The sequence below is a fragment of the Silene latifolia genome, chromosome 10 (genome assembly GCF_048544455.1).
Source record: "Silene latifolia isolate original U9 population chromosome 10, ASM4854445v1, whole genome shotgun sequence".
In the NCBI taxonomy this organism is placed as follows: domain Eukaryota; kingdom Viridiplantae; phylum Streptophyta; class Magnoliopsida; order Caryophyllales; family Caryophyllaceae; genus Silene; species Silene latifolia.
The window spans coordinates 31,319,690-31,327,049 of record NC_133535.1 but is presented as its reverse complement, the minus strand read 5'-3'; the positions used below and the strand labels follow the sequence as shown (position 1 = coordinate 31,327,049).

General features: G+C 36.5%; 1 non-coding gene across 1 annotated transcript; it reads left to right on the top strand.

Annotated features, from left to right (window-relative positions):
* Positions 1–465: 465 nt before the first annotated feature.
* Positions 466–571, top strand: LOC141609633 (small nucleolar RNA R71). Its single transcript, XR_012527556.1, has one exon. It is a non-coding gene; the product is annotated as a small nucleolar RNA R71 (small nucleolar RNA).
* Positions 572–7,360: the final 6,789 nt, after the last annotated feature.

Here is a 7,360-nt window from a genome sequence, read left to right as displayed (position 1 = left end):
CTGACTTGTCCACCTCAAATTGGGATGGACTGCCCCTTGATTATTATAATAGGAACCTCCTCCTTGCCTGTATTGCTGAAAGGCAAGGACTTGTTCCTTCTCAGTAAGACAGTCAACGGCAGTGTGACCGTCATTGCTTCCACATCTCTGACAAGTGACGACTTCTTGCCTAGTTAACAAGTGAACCGTCTGTTGTTCACCAGCTTGCTGCGACTCAAACCTACAAAACGAGCATTCATGGCTTCCAACTGAGTCACAAGTGCACTATTAACTGAATGGACCGTGCGAATACCATTCCTGGGGTTGCCATACTTAGCACAGTGGGTAGGCATCTCTTCAATAATTCCCCATCCCATATCGTCATCGCTATTTTTCTTAAATCTTCCGTTGGATGAGGCATCAAGTATAGCTCTCTGGTCATCGTACAAACCATTATAAAACTGGTTGCATAAAAACCACTGATCAAAACCATGGTGAGGAAGATATATCACCAAATTCTTGAACCGACACCAAGCTTCATAAAAAGTCTCATCAGGTGCCTGCTTGAAACGAGTAATTTTACCCCTCAGCTGATTAGTGCGTTGTGGAGGGAAGTATCTTTTATAGAATGCAAGAGCTAGAGTTTCCCAATTGGTGATGCCAGCTGCTTCTCTATCAAGATCAGTGAGCCACTCCCTGGCTCCGTCGGTCAGTGAAAAAGGAAACAGGACTTCCTTTATCTTGTATTGGGTTACTCCCTGAGTGGCGGGAATGGTAGAGCAATAGTCAGTAAAGACCTTCATGTGTTTGCGCGGATCTTCGCCCGCCACGCCTCGATATAAGTTCCTTTTGACCAAATTGATGTAAGACGGTCGAAGATCAAATGTGGACCCATCCTCGTTAGCGAGTTTGAAACCCTTAGGAATTGAGGCGGCAGTGGGTTCTGAGTGACTGGCAATGTTAGGCATCTTTACTGGCTTGTTGGCAGAAATGAGATGGTCTTTTTCAAAAGACTGGTCTTCTGCAAATAAAAAGTGTTGTAGCTCGGGCTTGAAAGTACTCAAGTCTTCCTTTCGAAGTTCTCTTTGCAGACGGAGTCTATGCTGAAACATTCTCTCTGGCTTAGAATCAACTGAAACTAACTCCGACCTGTTTGACCTGGGCATACACAACACTGAAAGAGATAAATGAGAACTGTCTCAAGGAATAAAAATTCCCTGAGACGGATGAAAATAAACGAAAACAAAAATAGATAGGGCTATTGCCTCCCCGACAACGACGCCAAAATTTGACAGGCTAGTCGTGTACCTACCAAAAATAACCAACTGGCACTAACTAATACAGCTAGGGAAGTCGGGTCGATCTCCAGAGGGAGGCAAGATATCTGTTAAAGGTCCGTCTATTTGGTCACAAAATGGGGGGTTTGAATTTGGTTTTCTAAACTAAAAAGGTTTAAGGGAAAGAGTAGTAAAGAAAGAGCAGTAAAAGGCAGAAAATACGATAAAAGATAATCAATAAAGAGAGGACATGTCAGGATTTCGGTTCACTACGGTAGGCTAATGACTCAACTGCAAATAGTCTAGATAATTTACTGTGAGACGGATATTGGAAAGGTCCTTCCGGTCCACTTTCTATCCTAGATTTCCACTAACTAAACTTCCGTCCTCGTCAGGGTAGTCTACTGTTCATAGCAGGTCTATTTAGTCCAATCTTCCGATCCAGGAGAAAATTTAACCAGATTAAAGGATAACTTAGAAGCGTGCACTCAACTAAGTCGGTATTATAATTAAATTGCCATGGGTACAGATTCTCACAAATAAATCATCTAACATATTCGCTACATCGTCACAATTCTACCATAGATCCCCTAATCCCAACATGAATTAATTTAGCTACTCATGCTATTAATGTTGTCAATATTAATAATGATGAAATAACTAACAATAGACATGATGAAATAATAATAAAATTGCATAAATAAAACTTAGGGCAGAAATTAATAACAAGAGAGGCAAGAGATTAAAGCAATAAATGATGAGATTAAGATTAAAAGGAGAGAAGGATTATAATAACAAGAATTCCGGCGTAACGAACAACCAAGATCCAAGCAAAATAAACCCGAGAGCAAAGTTACAGTAAAAAAGTTTAGGGAAAGAGAAAGCTGCGTAGTAGAGTAATTAAGAGTAAAAGGTAGTGTAAAGAGAAGTAAAGAAGTCCTAATGACCTAATTATCTGACGCTTAAATAGAAATAACAAGGTCCATAAACTAATATAAGCAACGTGGGTTAATTAAAGCCCGTGTAAACTCCAATCCTCTCGATCGAGCAGTTTAGAACCACTCGATTGAGGACTTCAGGTGATAATCCTCTCGATCGAGCACAAATCTTACTCGAACGAGGAAAGCCTCAAAACAGCACTTCGATCGAGTAGAATAAATTACTCGATTGACCTTCTCAGCACATAAAAGCACTTGATCGACCAAAAGTCTTCTCAATCGAGTGTCCTTCTTCCAAAACAGCTTCAAACTCGTTGCCGACTGCTTTGTTGACCATTACTTCACGCATCCCAATGCAGTACCCTCTCTCTAAATTCCCGTCTCCTCAAAATGCATGCAAAACAGGACGAAAAGGGTACGATTCAACTACTTTCACGTTCATTCCTACAAAACAGACAAAACGAACCAAAGTAGCCATTTTGGGGCATAATGCAATACAAAACGCTGCAAAAGGGCATAGAAATACGTGCAAAATAAGGCTAAAAAGACTATATAAAATGCACGTATCAATAGCAACCGAACCTAGTAAGATAACAATTACATCCCAAGAAGGTATAAGTACTTGGCCATGGATTCGAAGACCTCTTATATGCTAAAGAAAATGTTGACCTACTTCCACATAGACATATCATAAAACCCTTCCTTTAGTGTGTTTATTGAATATGATTAGAATATTCATATTGTCCTATGACAGAAATATAACTTACAAAAAATTATTTTGATTCAATAATCTTTCTTGACTTGTCTACACTTTTTGAACTGTCTTTTTTATTTAGGAAACCTATTAATAAAATCACATAATACCATCAACCCTTTCCCTTTAGTATATTATATATTTTTTTTATTTAGGAATATTAACCAATTCTATTATAAACTGTATGAATTGTAGTGTTGATTTCATAAAAAAAATTAAGGATTTCTTACATAGCTATAAAAACTTTCAGAAATTGCAATTTAATCAAATTGAAGATATAGCATCATCGTTTGCTCGAATCAAAATATCGTTGAGATTCAAGAAGGTCTTTTTGGGCAAGGCAGTCTATTCTTTGCTCTACTCACTCCAGAATATTGATTTGTTGTCCCTAAGACTCGTCAAGTCGTTTTGTGTCCACGGATGAATGCGAGACTGATCCTAGCCTAAAAGTGAAGGTTTCCCTCCTGTCCTTTCCAATGACGCATAATGGTAGGGTCTTGCCCCGATAGATCCCAAGAGGATGTTGTTCTCTTGGGACTACAAGTGGAAATCCCCGTCGTAAGATGGAGATGCTAGCCCTAATTCCAACCATCTGGCATGATCCATCAACATAGCCATGAATGATGTCATGGGGGACGTGTAGAATAATTTCTTTACCTATGCCTATCAATATGGTGCACCTCTAAAAGCATGGTCAAATGTAAGTTATAAAAGCAAAAAGCGGACATAAGCTAGAAATTAAATGCAGGATCGCTTGATAACCGCCCGCCTTATCCTTTCCTTTGAACATAACTACTTGTCATTCTTTTTTCGAAGTGTGTGCCTTTACAGGATTTACACCTTTCTCGCCTATAATTATAGGATTCATTCCTTAAGCTTATTCAAGAAAATACTCCCTTAACTAATTGTGATCATTGAGTTAAAGTAATTTATTTCTTTTCTGGAACCGGGGCAAGCATATGGATATGTGGTAAAACAGAGTGGGGGGAAGAGGTAACGAGAGTCGGCCCAATCCTCCAATTCGCTCTAATAGACAGGCATGGTTCTCTAGTGACATAAGATTGGTACGAAAGCGGTAACAAATGTAGGTAATAAATATTTTGCGGACTTATTCACGTATACTAATTCTACATATTTTTAAGATTTTTTTAAGGGGTTTCGTACAATGAGAATGAAGAGGGTCTTAAGTTTTAGTATAGTGAGAAAAAGGTGGTTGAGGTGCTAAATCAAATGAATCCACTTAAGTTATTGGGCTTGGACATGATGAACTAGGCATTTTACTAAATGTATTGGAATATTGTGGGTTCTTTGATTACTCGGATGATTTTGGATATATGATGGGGAACCTATTTCTGGAAGGGGTGAACCGACTTCGTATTGTCTAATCCCATGAACAAGGCTCTAGATAAGATGATAGATTTCTTCTGCTAAAGGCAATAAAAAGTTGTGTAAAATTAATCTTCATAATGGTGGCCAATAGGCTAAAACAATTCCTAAGAGATCTTGTCTTGAAAAATTAAAGTACCTTCACACCGAGTCGCTTAATCACTAATAACACTTTTGTTGCTTTTGACTTCTTCACCATATATGTAAAAAATCAGAATGGAGAACATGAAGCTTAAATTAGACATGTCAAAAGCGTATGAACGGGTTTAGTGAAGCTTCTTAGAAGGGATTCCACAACAAACGAGATTCGATGAGTGATGAGTTAATAGAGTTATTCCTTGCGTTTCCTTGGTGTCTTTCGTGGTATTGGTGAAATATAGCTTGTGCATGGTCAGGAATACATTGTGCTCACTTAAGAGCCGGTGAGCCTTACGCTTTTGAGATATTTGAAAGTGTAACATGACATTGCTTGGAAGACAGGATTGATGATGAACAGATAAAACTTGACATCAAGAGTTATACCAAGAAAGTAATTTTCAGAAGTTCTCTTTTAATGACAAAAAATTGGTTCAAACCTGTGCTATACTTGGTGTGGGATTTAAGAAGATATGAGCTTGAGAATGAGGGGTGCTATGAGGGATATAGTTAACAAGCACGTGTTGGAAAATATTATAAGAGAAGACTCCTTGCGTTGAGAATACCATTTAAGAGCATTATTGTTTTTGTTTCAAGCAAGAACGCGGTCTGAGTATTCGCATTATTATCCCTTCTAGATTAGAGGATATTTTGGTGCTGGTAAAATGGTCATTATAACATATTTTTGGTGTATCGCTTTCTCACGTATGGTGAGGTACGTGATGTAGGCTAGTCAGACTCTTGCGTAAAATTATTTTTTGCAGGTTTGTAGTATGTAACACATTTTTTGCAAATGTCAATCTCGAAAAATGCGCGATTACAGCACACGAGTTGTGTTTTGTTGCCACAAGGTGGGGACTTGTCTCCACCTTTTATGGGGTTGTGGAGTGGACTAGGGGTTGAAGTGACTGAGGAGGAAGGTCGAATTTATGATGGTTTGTTGTGATAGAAGAACAAAATCAAGATCGGATGGGGTGTGGAGAGAGTCCAAAATTTGGTTTATGAAATAAGAGATGAAAAAAGATTTGAAAGGGAGTGAGAGGATATCTATTTCTCTGTGGAGACAAATTTAATTGTGGATACGCCACACTGTTTTGGTTCAGAATTGAATCGCAGATTGAAATTTCAAATTGAATTAAAACTTGATGGAGTCGCCACCGAACTTTATAGGAATTTAGACTTATTTGAATCCACTTTGCACTCACGTTAATAGAGCACAAAACATTATCGGCATAGAATGCTTGAAACTCTCAGGATTTATCCCCCGCATTCTATGGTTTGAATGACTCTCGTAACTTTAGGATTCGGACATTCGAGAACCATAAATTTTGTGTAAGGAGTGAGGGTACACGTCGAGAAGCTCTTTACTCGGACACTCGATCCCACTCACACTTTGTGTTGGGAAATGTGTCCTCAACAATGGTGCGATCACATGATTTAAATATCATTATTAAATCTCATTACAAGAATACGGAAGGGATGATACATAATATATATAGTCAACTGGTCCACACTTATCGGTAATGATTGGCTGGCTAGAGTTTGACATTACTCTCGTGCGACGGTGGTGATCAGTTGATCCCTTGAGGTCACACCTAAAGGACGATTCCCTTAATTGAAAAGGTTAATTAAATGTATACCGATACAGATTAATTAATTCCTTAAAATTGAATAATTCAATTTGTGAGAGAGAATATTGATATCTTATTGTAATGGGATTAAATAAGATTTATTTTAGTAAATAAAATGCTTTATTACTAAAATTGTTTATTGTTTGAGAAACAATAAAGATAAGAATGAATGGTTGATTATAATTACAAGATATTGTGAATTATAATTATATGACCCATTTTATTTATGTGATCAAGTATCACTAGTCAATTTGTTGAACGTAATTTAATTAATTTATAAAATGATAATTATGTGATAAATATGCATTTAATTAATTAGTAACATGTATCATACTACATGTGACATATTGTGTGACAAATGACAAATTGACAAAAATAAAATGGTAGTCCATTTTATAAAGATGGACCGAAATAAGAGTGTAAAGGGATTTAGTGGGTGAATTATTTTATGAGATAAAATAAGCTAATGATCACTAACCTACAACTAGCCTTACAAGCCTAAGGTATAGAAAAGAACAAAAAGAAAAGTGAAGGACCATATATTGGTCCCTTTTGCCTCACCAAACCGTGTGGCCTCTGTTCTAATTAGAGGGCTTTTGTTCTTTTATTATTATCACACTCTACCATTCAAAACACATGCAAAAGTTCATGAATTATTTCTCTCTTCAATCTTCATCAAAAAGGATGAATTTTTGATTCAAATTTGTTCAAAAGATTACTAAAATTATCAATGTAATATATGAGTATTAGTAATCAATTTTAAGGTAAACCACAATATAAATATCTACTACATATTAATTTGTGGGTTAAGGGATAGTCTTGGGTGCTACTAATTGGAGGGCTTCTACTTTGAGGTCATGTATGTTCATCCAATATTGGAAAGCTCAAGAACTAACAAGAAGGAGATCTTGTTGGTGCCCATTTGACCGAAATTCATATGGTGAGAAAATGTTTTCTTATCTTCTTTTATTGATGTTTGCATGCATAAGATTAGTAATTTATTTTATGACTAAACAAATTTGAAACATATAAGAATATGTTAAATAATGAGATATAGATTTCCAACAAGTGGTATCAGAGCAAAAAGTTGTTTGCATGCAAATCGGTTATTGTTTTTCCGAGTTATATGATTAACAAACAAAACATATAAATTTGTGTTATTATGATATATCACAAAATTAATTTATGCATGTTAAACTTTCTGATCCTAAAATGTTTTTAGGATATTTTGGTTAATTTATGGATTTTATTGTTCATTTT